This window comes from Aythya fuligula, chromosome 2 (genome assembly GCF_009819795.1).
Source record: "Aythya fuligula isolate bAytFul2 chromosome 2, bAytFul2.pri, whole genome shotgun sequence".
NCBI lineage: Eukaryota > Metazoa > Chordata > Aves > Anseriformes > Anatidae > Aythya > Aythya fuligula.
The window spans coordinates 3,355,259-3,371,193 of NC_045560.1; the positions used below are offsets into that span (position 1 = coordinate 3,355,259).

At 39.6% G+C, this 15,935-nt stretch overlaps 1 protein-coding gene across 1 annotated transcript in view; it reads left to right on the forward strand.

Moving 5' to 3' along the window:
* OBSCN (obscurin, cytoskeletal calmodulin and titin-interacting RhoGEF) overlaps positions 1–15,935 on the forward strand; it is a 175,207-nt gene that overhangs the window by 133,673 nt on the left and 25,599 nt on the right. The window lies entirely within an intron of this gene.

Genomic DNA, 15,935 nt, shown 5'->3' on the forward strand with positions numbered 1-15,935 from the left:
TCACACAGTCATAGAATCTATACTTTTTTTTTCCCCCCTGTATCTTTAATCTGTATAAGTAGGGTGATATGGGCTGACGTTATACCCACCCAATAATGCATCTATTTCTTAACACATTTAGAAAGTGACTTCTTGTAGTTACCTATGTACTAAAAGAATTCCCACAAGCAGAATGTCAGGCATGCTTATTGTAAACCTATCATGAATTAGTTTATATCAGTGGCTATATCTGAGTATGGCACATTCCCCAGCATCCAAAATTGTTTTTTCATACATGTCCTTGGCTGTCTGCATGGGCCAACCAGTGCTGCCTCTCTAGAAGAGCTCCCAGGAGCAATTTAGGAGATAATACAGCCAAGGGACAATTTATAGTAAATGGTAAATGGTTTACTGTTTTGGAGGGTGAGAGAAAGGACTAGGATAGGCATAGGCCATCCCATGCCAGCAAGCATTGGTGTTGGAGAGCTGTTTCAGATGCAGTTAGAGGAGACATAGCCAACAACAGCTACAGGTTTGCCAACAGCTGTAGAACCTTCTTCCCTCATTGACAGTGTTTTCACATTTACTCATAATAACAGGGGTTCAGTGTGCTTTTGACATGGGATAAGAGTTATCAACATTCAAGTGAGAGCCATCAAATGGAAAGACCTGACTCAGGGAACTGCCAAGCAGCAAACTGACCAGAGTTTGGGAAAATGGTACTCCACTCTCCTATTTTCTTATAATTTTCCCCAGGTTTCTTCTGGTCCTGTCTGAGACAGAAGCCTGGTCTGGATGGACCTTGGGGTCAGCCCTCTGTAGGGGCTGATAATGTATTGCTACACTATGAGGATTCAGCCACATTAGGCCATTAAGAGTAGTATCCAGATCTGTATACTCACTTGTTTGGGTTTTATGCTTGTTTTCCTTATGGTCCTTAACCAGAGTACCATCAAATCATTCAACAACATTGCAGGGAAAATGGTATTACTATAGTTACACTAGAATTGTTTCAGTAGCATAAACCTTGAAGTACTTTAATGCTTTGTCCTTGCTGAGGCATAAAGAGAGAAAAATAATTTATATGCAGCGTGTAGAGGAACAGAAATAAATTACTGTTAGGGTGGAATATCTTCCTGAGGTTCCATTGTGCCAAGACAGAAGATATAAAAACAAACAAGGGTTGTAAAACAAGTAAAAACTCTTCACAAGGGTTGTGAAGCATTGTTCAGCTCATGGGGTTACAAATGTGTGTGTTCAGCCCTGAATTAGTCATGTAATGTGTCATTCCCACAGTCATAAACAAACAGATTTTATGGGTTTGGTTGAAGGAACATAATTGGAGTTTGCCTGCAAGCTCCAGAAATATTATCATGAGATCGTTTTTGGTCCATGATGTGCAATTGCCTGAACTTGGTAATAGGGAAGGAAATAGCTTCCTGAGTCACCTCCATGGAGAAACAGCGAGAGCTGCCCCAGGCCAGCTGGAGCAAAAAGCAAGCTCATCCATGGAGCATTATTACTGTTCTGAGCAGAATTGTATCAGGGATGACTTTAGCACAATGCACTTGAACGAGGAGGGAATTCATTGCTTTCCTGGGAATCAATAACCATCTTTGATCTACCTATTGAAAAATCAAGCTCATCTGGCAAAGAACAGGAGGACGGATGGATCTTATGAAGGCTTTCACTTTCCATCCTTACAATCCTTCCTACTTGTGAAAATGGGATTATTTCTAACTTCACCAAGAGGACTACATTACTCCTGTGTGGTATTATTACATTAGAAAATAGATAACTGCGTCCGTTTCCTAGCTCACTTGCATGGTGGGTCTACATTCTACCTGATTTTTTGTTGGTTTTGTGAAATGTCTATTACCAGAGCCTCCTGAGGCACCCAAGAGCCTTTAATCGCAATTATTTTAGTTATTCTCCTGCCTTTTCTGTACTGTTTATTATACTGAGCCAAACCTACTGTTACAAGTTGGGATACCATTAGTACAGTGGTTTATGGGCCCTGACCTGCAGTCAGTGATGGTCCACAGACCCACATTAGGGGGTCTTAAAAACAAACTTCTTGTTATTAGGTTTAAATTCATGGTATGGGAATTTGCAGATCCATTGGAAGGATCAAATTCAAGAAGGATGAAACCCACTGAACTAAGGGTCCCCTTGCAAACAGTTGCAATTTAGGCTTCAGGCCTGAAAGGCTGACTTCTGCCTTCAGTTACACCTGGTTGTTTCACTGAAGTCAACGGAGAGTTGCTTTAAAAATCCTCTTTCTGTGGATATTGGGAGAATTTTAGACACTTTAAAAACATGTAATTGGAAGTTCTGTCTCTTTGACTTCAAGTTGACTGTCTGCTTTGTGGCCACCCGCCTTGCTGCTTAACCTACATACAGCAGATCCGACCTGACATGGGGCTGATGTGCTCTGGCATCCCTTTTTAACACCTTACTACTGCAATCCACTCATCCCAGGTTCACTAACTTGTTCATTTTTATTTTTTTTTTTATTTTTCAAGAAAAACAAAGCCCAGATTCTGGAAAGAGTTGAATTTTTTCATCTGGGTGAGCAGGTCCAGGATGTATAATGAGACAGTCAGCAGTAGGTCAAGGGATCAGGTACTCAAATGGACATAAGCAAAACCTTTAAGAAAAATACCCAAAATCTAGCACAGGTAACAGAAATTTCTTCATAGCTTTGTGTTAGTTCACATGCAGAGCTGTGGGAAAGTTATTTAGTTGCTTTTTACTAGGCTTTTGGCAATACTCCTCTTGTGAGGTAAAGCTGAGTATTCTGAGGTTCTCAAACGTGAGATTGCTTTAAATGCAGAAGAGCATTAGATCTCTTAGTGTTACCCTTTTCCTGAAGAAATAGGGCATATGAGTTTGTTCTCCTGAACATTTTAAAGCTCCCCAGTTGGGGTGATGATTGAGATATTAATCTTGTTATTTTAAATTTGTTATCAATGTCAGTTAGTCTCATTTTTGCGCCAGCCATGGGGTGTTCAGTGCAAAATGCAAGAGAGCACAATCTGTATTTACAGCAGTCTCTGTTGCTGCAGGACTAAGACATTTTTTCCCCTTACATTGAGTGAAAAACATTTGCATTACATTCACACAGTTTAGGAAATTATTTTGTGTCCATGAATTGCTCATTTTGAGATTAGCTGTAGCAGTTCATGTCAGTTTTGTCCATTCTCTCTTGTGGGCTTATCTCTGAAACGTAGCAGAAGAGGGGTGAATGCAGAGCAGCATTTCCCTGGTTTATGCCAGCAGAAAAAATAGCTTTATGCTTCTGTGAGTGGAGAAAGTAGAACTTAAAGTGTGTAGTGAAGGCTGCATTGGAAACCTCCTTTCATCCATTTCAGAGCAGCAAAAGCTGACTTTCATTCAGACTTAGCCTAAATGTTTCATATCATAAGTCACTGATTTAATGTATTAACCAAAGAGGACTCTAGTCCTGTAGAAGCACTGGCTGATCCTAATGCTTACAGCTTTTAACCTGCTTATCAGGGGCTCCTGCTTTGCAAAGCTGTTTTCCTAAACTGCTATCAAACAAGTTGAAATGATAAATCCGGTGCTAAAATGGATGCAGAATATTTTCCTCTTGGAAAAAGAATCCCAAGTTCTCTCATCCTACTTTCATGTGGTTCTATCCTTCATAAAGAATTGCTTAAAACCTCCTTCACACCTTGGACATAGCACGTATAAAATGGATCTGTTATGCACTAAACTGCAGCTCATCGGGACCTATCTACTGCAGGCCTTTTACAGTTTCCTCATGCCCAGGCCTGCTGACCCTCAAAATACTGAATTCCTTAGCACCTGCTGCAGATAGAAGTATTGCAATCAATGTCATATGGGAGGACTTCCAGAACACACAGTAATAAAATAAACATTACAAGGGAATTTTTCTTACAGACATTGTTAACTATATATTTAATTATTATCTAAATAGGGTTGCTGTTATAGTAATTGCTTAAACACCTGTGTTTAGGTGTGCAATCAAATTAATTCATTTCCTGTTTACATCAGAACTGATTCTCTTGTTGCTTATGGATTCATCTCATGATATTATTTGATGACTTTTTCTAAAAGTTGCATTATGTAAAAATTCCACAATATCAGTTTAAGGATTTACATATTCATTGGAAATTTCCAGCCTGGGCACAGTAAGTTGTTTGAGCTCTCAATTCATCTTCCATCACTGAGTGACATATTTCATAATTGAAAAAAGGATGTTTTAAAATACTTGAAATTGTTAAATAGGTAGGTAAAGAAGTTATATTCTATTCACATTCACATATAAGCATTTCAAAATAATTTTATCCTTGACATATCAGATAGGCTGTAAACTCTTTTTTCCAAAAGGATTATTTTTAAACCCATCTGTAGTTACTAATTCTGTAGTAACTTCCCTGACTCTGTTGGAAATTATTCCAAATTTATACATGCATAAACGAGACAGGGCTCTGCAAACAAAGCATAAAACTCTAGGTCAGATATTACCATCAATATTTGCACAAAATTCTCTTTAATTATCGTGGGATTTGCAGTTTTACCTAGCGGCAGAAGAAATGCCTTGAAAGTGGAATTAAAATTAGGTTCAACTTTTCCATCTAATATTGTAAATATATTTTTAATATTCTGGCAATGCAGTTTTTGGCCACTATTAAAAATATCAGCATGAATCATAAGATATATGACAAATAACACACTCTACAAGCTCCCTGGGCAAGAACTGTTTGTGATTTTATAGATATTTTTTTTGAGTTGCAGTTCACTTTCAATTGTTCAGACCAGAGCTTATTTTTATAGGCTGGCTGGAAGATTGTAAACCAATTGCTGAAAAAATTACTTTAACATTAAATTAAGTTTTTTAGAAACTAACTAACTAGTTAGTTAGTTTTACTAACTCATTAAAGAAAAGATGGGGCTTGCTCTTCTTTTTTTCTCAATCTCATGTAAGTTCAGTAGCTCAGAATATGTTCACAACAGTCTGGTTCAGTGTCTTAATTTTATTCAGACAGATAAGTTGGGAACCTGATAAAAATCTCTATTAGCTCTTCAAATGTTATCAAAAAATTCTAGTTCAGTATGGGACAAGGGTCATGAAAATCTGCAAATTAAGTAAAAAAATAAAAAATGAAGAAGTAGACATAAGTGTATTACAGGGCTCCTTCTGGACTTCCTTGAGAATTTTACTCCAATTTTCTGTTCTGATGATAATGATTTTAGTTTTCATTTTTATCAGCTTGGATTTTGAATCTAGTCCACAGTGGAAATTGTTTAGTGTTTTGGGGAAACTTTTCTTCTAGTAAGTGAAATCACAGTTTGAAGAATTTCAGCTCTCCAGGGTTTTTCATATCAAGACATTTCCAGGTTTCAGGTTTCTTACACTATCACTAACTTATTATAGGGGAAGGAAAAAGAAGGGGGGGGAAAAAGAACAAGAACCTTGTTTTCTATATTTGCCCTTCCAAACAAAAATGCTAGGATCTCACAACATCAAAAAACATTTTTTTGTGATATTGTTTTCAACAAAATAGTTAATTGCAAATCTAAATTACTCTGTTCAGAGGGCACTCTGAGTTCTTATTCTTGGTCATAATCATTAAAAGCGATGCTGGAAATAACCACAGAAAGCATGGATGGGATGGTACAGGTGTTTTTTTCACTCCACTTTATTTTGAATAACTGAGGAAATTTAATTTAATCATTTCAGCTTTTGCCTTTCTTTAACCCCATGCTGTTCATACTGTTTTCTTTGTAGTCACTGAACAAGAGACTAAAGTGCCCAAGAAAACCATCATCATGTAAGTGCTGACTTTTTTTTTTTTCTGGTAACATTTGTGATTTGCCTTGCTGCCTATGCATGATCCAATAACAAGCTTGTGTTTATTGGCCATGCAAGTGTGTTCATTCCTATTCCACCAGATCTCATGGTATTTTGTGTTATGCAAAGCGACAACCTGAAAAATCTTACTATCCCCTTCAAAATAAATAAATAAATAAATAAAGTTGCTGTTAGACACAGCATGGGCTAAATTTTAGGACTCTATATGAGAAGAAATTTCACTGACTAATGCAGGAGTTGCAGAAGGGCTCAAGGGTGTAGAATCTGACTCACAATGTTTAAAAAAAAAAAAAAAGGCGTTGGCTACTCAAAAGATGTACAAACATAACAAACACAGCTTACAATGTTTTCTTTTGCCTTCCTGTTTTAATTCTCCAGGAAGGCTTTTCATGATAAAGCAGAAAGAAGCTGCGCATTTTTACCCTCTCTGGCTCTATTTCTAATATGATTTTTTTTCCTTGGGCTTCTGGGTTACTTTGATCCTGATTTATACTGAAATATATAAAGATTAGTTGCAGCAAAAAACAGTACTTTCTCAATTATGTGTGGACCAGTAGCTCATCAGCCATTAAAATCTTAAAGTATCTTCTTGTTTATAAGTGTCATAAGCAAGTACATAAATTAAATTGTCTCATGTCCTGGAGGGACTACATTGTCCTACGTTAGGCCTTCAGAGCACCTTCAAAAAATTTAAGCCATAACTTAATGGCCATAGGTGACTACGGAACGTATATTTTGGGGAAATGCATTTCCATCGGAGTCATAATTTTGCTAAAACCAATCATCGACTTGGACATGCTTTGTGATTCTTGGACATGATGCCTTTTTTTTTAAACAATTTTGTTAGATGGTGAGGTGGATGTGTGAAATGACACCTAAAATATGCTTCAGCAATTGTTTTACCTTTTGTTTCTTATATTATTTTCTGCGATGACTATCAGATGTCATCATTTAGCCACTTTGGAGCCAGTGGTTCATAAGAAGCCATGCCTCCCGGTCCTAGCAGCTTCTAACCTGAACAGCTGATAAATTGGCAAAGCACAGGAAGGAGAGGCAGGAAGGAAGTCGGACTTTGCCCCCTTCCTTGAATACACCCATTCAGCTAACACCTTGAGTCATTTAATTTTTATTTTTTTTTAACCTTGCAATGGCCAGAAAATGAAGGTGCCTATGCCATCTCAAGAGCCAGGGTTTAGCTATCTATAGGGTAACAAAAAAGAGAAATGCTTTTTGATATCACATTCAGAAACATCCCGAGAAAGTCATGAGCAGGAAGCAATCACCCACAGACAGGTCATGTCTAAAGCTTAGTAAAGCTCATCTTTCTACATATCTGTGCTCGTAAATCAGCTGAAAAAAATGCTTTTATTTCACATCTCTCCTCACTAAGCTTACAGTCCTCTTCATGATTTCAGATCACAAGAAGCAACATTAATATTTTATGATTAAATATAGACAAACTAATGCAAAATACCATCAGTTCAGCTGGTTCGTAAATTTTTAACTGCTCCATGGGCTATTGCATTGGGCAACTCGAGAAGTGATTCCTAAATTAAGGGCTGCAGCTCCAAAGGAGGTTGGTATCTTTATGAGTGGGATCTCAGACCAGTGGAAATCCCCCACTTTTTGCTAATGGATGGAGTCACAAACCCATTAGGGAAGCCCTCAACTCAGTAGTATATCAGTAGGATAGTGATGGAGTGAAGGTTGGAACAGCTCTCTTAAGGACGCATTGCATCCTTTAGAAGGTAGTGAGCAGAGCAACAGCAGCAGCTTTGAAACTACCACCAGGAAAAAAATTAACAGGTAATTTGGGGACAAGATTGAACGATATCTGTATATGTAAATCCCAGAGCCAAAAAAGCATTTTAACTTTGCAATGTAGAGCAAAGTCTAATGCAACCACAAAAAGGATTCATTCTCATCTGTATCAGAAGAGACTTAATTTTGCACAATTCAGAAAGGTGCCATGGTCATTATGAAGACTCTGCATTGCAGTGTCAGCAAACAAGCCCAACAAGAGGTACAGAAAAATTCTGATAACTTTTGGGAAAGAGTAAAGCAATAGGAGGTAAGCAGTAGAAGAGAAAGCAACTCAGGGAGAAAAGAAATATCCAATCTTGACCTTTACCTCATCCTCAGAAAAATCATGGAAAAAAAAATCTGATCTCATTAGGAGAAGGCACTACCAAACCAAGTCCAGTCTCCAAAGATCAAATTGGTAGATGAGAAAGCCTACAAGATGTCCAAGCTGGTTAGCCTTCTGTGCTGGTTAGGGAATTGCAGCAGGACAAACAGGCTCTGCTTTCACAGGGGCTCCTTTCACCTGTCTCAGTCCTGACTGAAGAGACGGAGGTCTGGAGAGCAGAACTATTGGTTTCAGCCCTTCGAGGCAGCATGTCAGACTAGCTGCTGAGGCTGGGGAGGGAACAGAGAGAAACAGAAGAATAAAAAAAGCTATTGTATTGATTCGTAATCACTCCTTCCTGCCTCAGGCAATTGTCTTTATCCTTCAGATACCTCTATTTTTTTTATTCCAGTCTCTGTTGCTTGGAGGCAGGAAGAGAATCTCAGTACAAAATCAAAATCAGTTTTGCCTCTTGGCTCTACTGAATCAGCTACCTCTGCTGAAGAGCATCAGCTTCCTTGCACTTGCAAAGCAAACACTGTCTTTGCTATCACGTTTTTCCATGTGAAAAATGGCACTGAAAAAATCTGTAGGAGTAACTGCATGTTAAAGATTTGAATTATGAACTTTAAAGACTGAGCTTGGGTGTTCCTGTCCCCAGCTTTTAGTTATTGATCCAATTTAATCTGTAGCTCATTTAAAGTCAGTTTGCTCCGGGATGGGAGCAGAGGATTGTTTTCATACAAGCAGTGTGTATCTCTGCAGAGATACTGAGAAATCCCAACCTCTGTGGATGCCTCAGAAAATATAAAGAATAGCAGAATTCCTCTGAGAAATAGCAATCATGCATCCCAGATTGATCTGGTATTCGTATGGCAATCTCTGACAGTAGGATCAGGCTGTGGCTGCAATGACAGTATTATGAAGAGTAAAAATGAGTATAGTTTGACATAGATGACTTCTGCAGGAAATGTTTTAACTTCCTTTTCTTGGCTTCCAAATGCCCTCTTAATGTAACTGTTCTGCCTGTGGAAAGGTAGACCTGTGGTCTCAAAATAATCAACAGCATAAAGATATGATAGACTTATTAAAAAAAGAGGAAACTACTGACCCTACTGTAAAAAAGAACATTTTGTCACTGAGTTTGAAGCCCAGATTTTAGCCAAGGACACTTAGAAAAAGGGTGAACACCATGAGTGTTTAAAATCTTTGGGTGAAACTGCTGTGTGGGTCCGGAGTAGCATAGTAGGTGGTCAACACAGCATGTGAGATACAGCAGCATCCAGAAGACCATTTCTCAGCTGGAGGTACTCGTATTTGTGCACTCAAGGAGGCTAATGGAGGTCGGATCCACCTCGGGGAAACAGCACTGAGGTTCTGACTGATTCAGAAAGTAAGTGGAGATGGGCATGTGGGTGTGTGTGTTGTGTGTATACCCCTTCCGAAATGACATGCTTCACCAAAAGCTGGAGTGCTCATAAAACTAACCTCACTGTAGCGCCTTGACCCACAATGGCATGTGCGGATGGAGTGTGGCTCCCCAAAAAGTCTCATCTTCTTGCCAACTCCATCTCAACCCTTTCCCTCATCAGAGAGGAAACAATAACCACTGTGGTGAAGAGCCCAAGGCAAAGGGGAAGGGTTTCTCCTGCCCGTTCTTCTTCAGGTCATTCACCTTCCCGCTCCCCAAGAGCGGAGCCAACTCCAGAGCCAGTTTACGTTTCAAAGATCAGGCAGCCTGTCCACAGACATGAGCAAGAGGCAACATCGAAGTCTGCTGTCCCCATGCTTTATGTCACAGAGCCCGAGAACAGGCAAGGAGCAGCAGCAAGAGAAATCACAGACACCAAGACGGAAGAGCAAAAGCGCAAATGGGTTGAAGTAGAAGAAATAATTGAATTCAAGGTGAAAAAATCACCAAAACCTGCAAGGAAAAGAGGATCTTCCCCAGCAAAACAAGAAAAAGATGACTCAGGGGTGTTAACATTTACTTTTCCCAGCTCAAGGCCTAGGCATTCCCCAGATGATGATCCAAACACAAACAATTCCAACAATAAACTGGTGGAACAGTCAAAATCTTCTTTGCCTAAAGACAGTCTCTCGGAAGTTGATATCCAGCCCCTGGTGTATACAACAGATCAGGAAGGACCTCAAGGCAGCAGCGAGGACAGAAGTTCCCCGTGTGGGTCTGAACAACTAGGAAATAATTCATTTATTGATTACGGAACTGAAGGAAAGAGCAGCCCACAGGAAGCGAGTGCCCACAGTGGATCTGGTGTCGATTCCCCACTGCTTGCCTGCGGGGGAGAGCCCTTGGTCTTCAGCTTTGAGACAGGTGCTGCAGACGAACACCAATTTCTGTTCTCACCAGCGAGCCCCGAGGTTAAAGAAGAGGAGGATGAATTAGACACATCTTGGCCTATTGAAGAGGGGATACCCGAAGTAGTGCCAGATGTCGTTCCAGAAGAGGATAATGTCGTCATAGTTGATGAACCAGAAGAACTACAGACAGAAGACATTAGCACCCGGGACCGCAAAATCTTAACCCACAATGGCAAAGTATTAACTCTGGAGGATCTTGAAGATTATGTTCCTGAAGAAGGCGAGACCTACGGGTGTGATGATCAGAACCAGACAGCAGACAAACCGTGCGAGATCTCCGTGCTCCAGACAGAGATTAACGAGCCAACGATTGGAAAGCCAGTGCTGCTGAACCTGGGGAGACCCGTGGTTTCCAAGCCCAGGCAAAGATTTTTCAGCAAGTTTGAGGAGCACGTTCCTGGGGGGGTGTTCATGTCAGCATCTCGAGTAACTGGTGTGCAGTCTGTAGGACCTTCAAACATCTCTTTCCATGTGAGTGATACCTGCATGGCGGTGACGCCTGGAGTGCACGCGGCCACAGCAGCTGCTTCTTCTGGTCCCTCCTTTACGGTGAAACCATCTTTCTGCACTGAAGTCCAGCTCTCGGCAGACAACGGACAGTCGAGCTTTAAAACTGAAGTTTCCACAAGAACCCTCAGCTATGGGACTGTTGGCGAGCCTGTGACGCTGCACATCAGCACAGAAGACCTCTCCCAAAGCTGAGCAGATGCAAGCATAATTTTTAACACAAAAGAAAAGCAGAAAAAAAAAATAATCAAAATTGTTGTAGGTGAGGAGAATTGGTGGCAATGATTTACAAGGTAATGTGTATGAGGGAATACCTTTGAAAAAATGTATTTAAATATGAGTTTTTCCAGTCTTAAAGGGAACATGTATGTCAGTTTGGTAATTTTAAAAGCTTTGATCAAGGTGAACATATATCATTCCAGAGTGGAGCTGTGGTGATAGGTTTAAGAAAAGCCTGATTCTCCTACCTGTGACACAAGTATAAATAATTGCTGTTTTGTTCGTGAACATAAAAATGATTTCAAGTGCCAACTTGTAAATTATAGTGTGGCAAGAAGGTGAAAGTACCCAAGCTTTTCAGCATCCTTCAGCAGCCAGAGTAGGAATACTGTTTCCAGCTAAAGCAATCTCCTGTCATGGTGTGCACCTGAAGGTCATGAAGTTTCGCACTGCTTTGACACCAATTAGCTCTGCCAAAAAAAAATTCTTAATAAACCTTTCAACATGCACAGTCTGAGTAAATTATTATGAACTTCTGCCACAGAATGAAATAACTCGGCAATATTGCATTTACTAGGAATGCAAAGGGCTGCTCAGACCTTTCAGTTGAAATTCTAACTTGACTGAAGTCAGTGGTCAAAGTCCCGCTGACTTGAGGAGGTCAAGGATTTCATTGCTTTCTTCTGCATTAAGTTTAAAAAAAAAATAAATAAAAATAGAAGAAAAAATACCATATTTAAAATGACAGCTATGTTCAAGTCCACTTCCTAGTGGTGTAAAGATGTAGGTTTCATTTTCTCTGCATTCTAGCGTAGTGGATTTATGAACCATACCTTTTAAAACACAGATTTACTTAATGCTCAGCAAAACATTAAAGGGCTGCACAAACTGACTTCTGCATCTATAATCAAATGCTAATACATACAAAGAACCACAAATGTGGTCTTTGTCAATAAATATTACTGGTAAGAATAATCTGGTATATTTGGTCTCCTGTCCATGCCAGTGGTGAAACATTGCCGTTAGCAGACTGATGAGTAATGTCTCCTAACATGCTAAAAGGAATTCGCTACTAAGCAGCAGGAGCTCAAACACAGTTAAAAAACAAAACAAAGTAACAGATCTTTACCATAAATGTCTGGCTGAAGAATACACCTGTTGATAATATTTTGGGCTGCTTGGAAGCACTGCCAGGTACAATTGCATCACGTTACTGTAACCACGTATGTTGAACTGCACTGTAGACGTCACCCTTACTGCCTTCTGTTGAGTTTCTCTGGAGCTTTGCAGCAGGAGAGCTGATTGAGGGGGGAAGGCTGAGATTCACTGGGCATGGCTCATTTGTTCCTGTTGGCTTCACCAAAAGTGAAATTTGCACAAACCTTCAACAAGATGCTCAGCCCTGGGAAGAAATGAGCTCATAGGCCCAAATACTGGTCCCAGTTGAAGTTAACTGGAATTTGTCATTGATCTCAGTAGGACCAAGCACTGGCCCTCTCCATCTGACAGAGGTATGGGGTGAAAAGTCCCAACACCTTGTCCCTGCTGAGTTGTGTGGCCGTGTCATAGTAGAAAATGTTTTCATTTAGATGGTACAGGGAAACCAGAAATGCTCAGATGCAGCTGAATTTCTAACTAGCATGAAGAGAGAGGATTGAGTGAGTTTTTGCCTTGGAAATGTTGGTGTGTGATGTTCTGTCTCAGTGTTTCCCAGCTAGGTAATATTGTGAAAGTTGTTCTGGAGTCCTCCTGGCAATATTCCTGCTAACAGGGACTGAATTTACAAAAGGTGCTTGTAGAAAAGAATGCCATTTTTTTTCTTCAGTGGGTGCACCTTGATCATGTGGTGACTGAAATGAATGCATTTCACAGCCTTTTTCATTTCAATATCCAGACAGGATATTATGTGTAATACCACGTGAACCACCCTCCAGATATAGATGCTTTTCCAGTGATTGCATATGGTGAAAGAAATTACATTTGCCTCTTTTATGTTACTCTTCTGTTTTTGATAACAACTCTTTGGTTTATACTGTTTGTTTTATAATTAAGCAATACAATGGATATATATTAGTGCTTCTTTCATATATTGCACTGTACATTGGAAAGTAGCAGACATACAACATGGAAATACTTTTGAAATGGAAAGTATTTCTTTTGTATCACACCTGATTCTATTCTCAGTTATTCAAGTATCCATACAGAACAATTCCATGGGAGGAAGTGAATTTCATTTGGATTTACGTAGATACTGCTCACAAAGGAATTTGCTCTATATTAGTCACTAAAAACATAATATTCATCCAAAAGATAGTAAAGATGGATAAAGGAATGTGGATATTCCTCCTGATGTGCTTGATGCTCAGGTATTTTTTTTAAGAAGCTAGAAAGCTGCAGTTCAGATGGTCATAGAAAAAATACTCATTAGCCCAAAATAATTAACATCTGTTTACACTTTCTTTTGAAATCTAAGCAAAAGAAAATCAATTGAAAAGAATGTTTAAAATCTTTATGTAGAACTCTATTCAAAAAAGGAAAGGTTTATGAGAAGTCCATCACATGTTCTTTCAAAATATTTTCCTAGAGGTTAAAAGTTATGCTTGTAAGTGATTAAACTTTGTAGATAACTAATGAGACGTGTGGGGGTTTATGTCTTGTAGATGAAAACACAGCTGTATTAAAATTTTAATACAATGTTTTACCATAATTCCTGCAGGTATTAATAAAGTGGAAACTTCAGTTTGCTTGAGATACAAAACAAACAAAAAACAACAAAGCAAATCAAATGTGAGATATGCTGTTAGATGCTGAGTTTATATCAATAAATGTCTTGCATCGGCTGTCACTAAACTTGCTGGTTTTGTGTTTTTCTCTGTTCACTGCACTCCATTCTCTGTCAGCTCATCCACTTCTCCCATTGACCAGCAGGAGCTGAGCTGCAGCCCATGGATGTTATTAATGCAGTTCGGCTCTAGCTGCATTTTTTTTTACAGTTTCAGAAGTGTGGAAATGAAAGAACCTGTTTTGAGGGATACTTCCTCTTCAGCTTTAGGATCATTCAATAATTTGCTCAATAATTTTGAACAGTGTTTGTCTACCTGGATTCTTCTCTGAGGGTGATTTGGAGCTTCAAAATACCCGTGGGTCTTGTGTTCCTGGCTATTGGCTGAAGGAGATGTGAGGTGGAAAGGTTCATGGTCAAGATTTTAGGACTGGCAAACACATTGTCCATTGCAGGGGTGTCATCGCCTCAGTGTTAGTTTGATATACCTTAGCTAATATTCAAGCTCCTCAGGTCAACAGCTTGAGTCCCAGTATGTAACATCATTAAGTAGGGAAGAAAGCAACGGTACTAGCAACACGGGAGCGCTGAATCCTGCATTATCTTGTTAGGCCTGGAATGTCTGACAACAACCTCTTGCTTCACCAGTTCTCTTAGTTTGAACTTAATACCACCTTTGACCATAATAGTACAAGTCGTAGTTAAACTGAAATATGTTTTCTCTTTGAGAGGTACTGAGGGTGTTTCATGCCTTTCCAAATGGCTCACTTGTTGGCAGCTGCCCAGCTGGTAGGGCAGCACCAGCTGGCAGCAATCATAACAGGAACTCCAGGGAATCAAAATATTTTTCTAGGGAAATATTTAAAGATCTTTCACCAGCCCAGTGCTGATGACCGCTGATGGGGCAGTCTGGGACATGTAAGCAAAACTTGTTTTTTCCATCAACAGACCCAGAAGTGAAATATTCCATAGTTATGGGGGGAGGACAGTAGAAAAAAAAATAAATAAATTCAAGTGACTTGTGTTAAAAGGGGGTGATCCAAACCTAGCCTTCAACTTTACCTTAAGGTCTATCATGTGAATTTGCTACCTAAAGGCTGCCTAAAGTGCTGCAGAACCTGCTGTATGTGAATGACATGAATAAAGTCAGAACCATGTGTATGCACTGACTTTATTTTTTTCTTTCAGCAAGATCCTGATTGCTCTCCCTGCATCTTGGCCCACTGGGAACCAATTCCTGGTATGGCTGGGAGTCACTTTTTCTGCTTCAAGAATACAATCAGAATTATTTTTCTTTTACCCATGGGAATTTTTTCTTTTTTTTACTTCCTTTATGAAATATTTTTAAAATAATTAAGGTTTGGGCAAGCAGAATAAGATGTCTAAAGTAGAGCTTTTTAGCTCATTTTGTCGTGGACTGCAACATCATTCACATTTGTACTCTTCCTTTGTGAGCAATCACATTGTAAACATGATGAATAGTCTTACTCTGACATGGGTTTTGTCATTTTTGACGGGTCTTTAAGGGTATCCCTAGATATCTGTCCTTTTGTTGTGCCTCATGTTTTGGGGAAGGAGTGCTGGGCAGGAGATTGGATGCAATTGGCTCCTGAGGTCCTTTCCGATCTGAATTATCCATTGATCCCACCTTGCCTAGCTTCTTCTTCCAGTGCTGGCTGGGGAGGAGTCTGTGGGATTTGTCTCCCAGGTGGCTGTTCTGCAAAGATGTGTGTTCAAAATCCATTTTTGTTTGGAAAACTTCTTGTCTTCTTTCTTTCTTCAGGACTGTAGTTTCTTGTGGTAGAAGGTATGTCTTCCCGTGTATAATGCTTCCCTATCCACATCTGTTGTGCATTAATGTGTACACCAGCTGGCCTTGCCCTTATAGTATCTTACACAGCTGAGTGCAAATTTAAGTTTCAGGCACTTTCCAGTGCAAACCTAAATATTGCAAAGGAGGACAAATACATTATTCTTCAATCAGTAGCTTCAAACTCTTTTTTGCCAACCTTTCAGGCTTATCTCCCTTCTTCAGAGGCGCCACCGAGCATGGTACGTGCTCGTTTCTCCTTCCC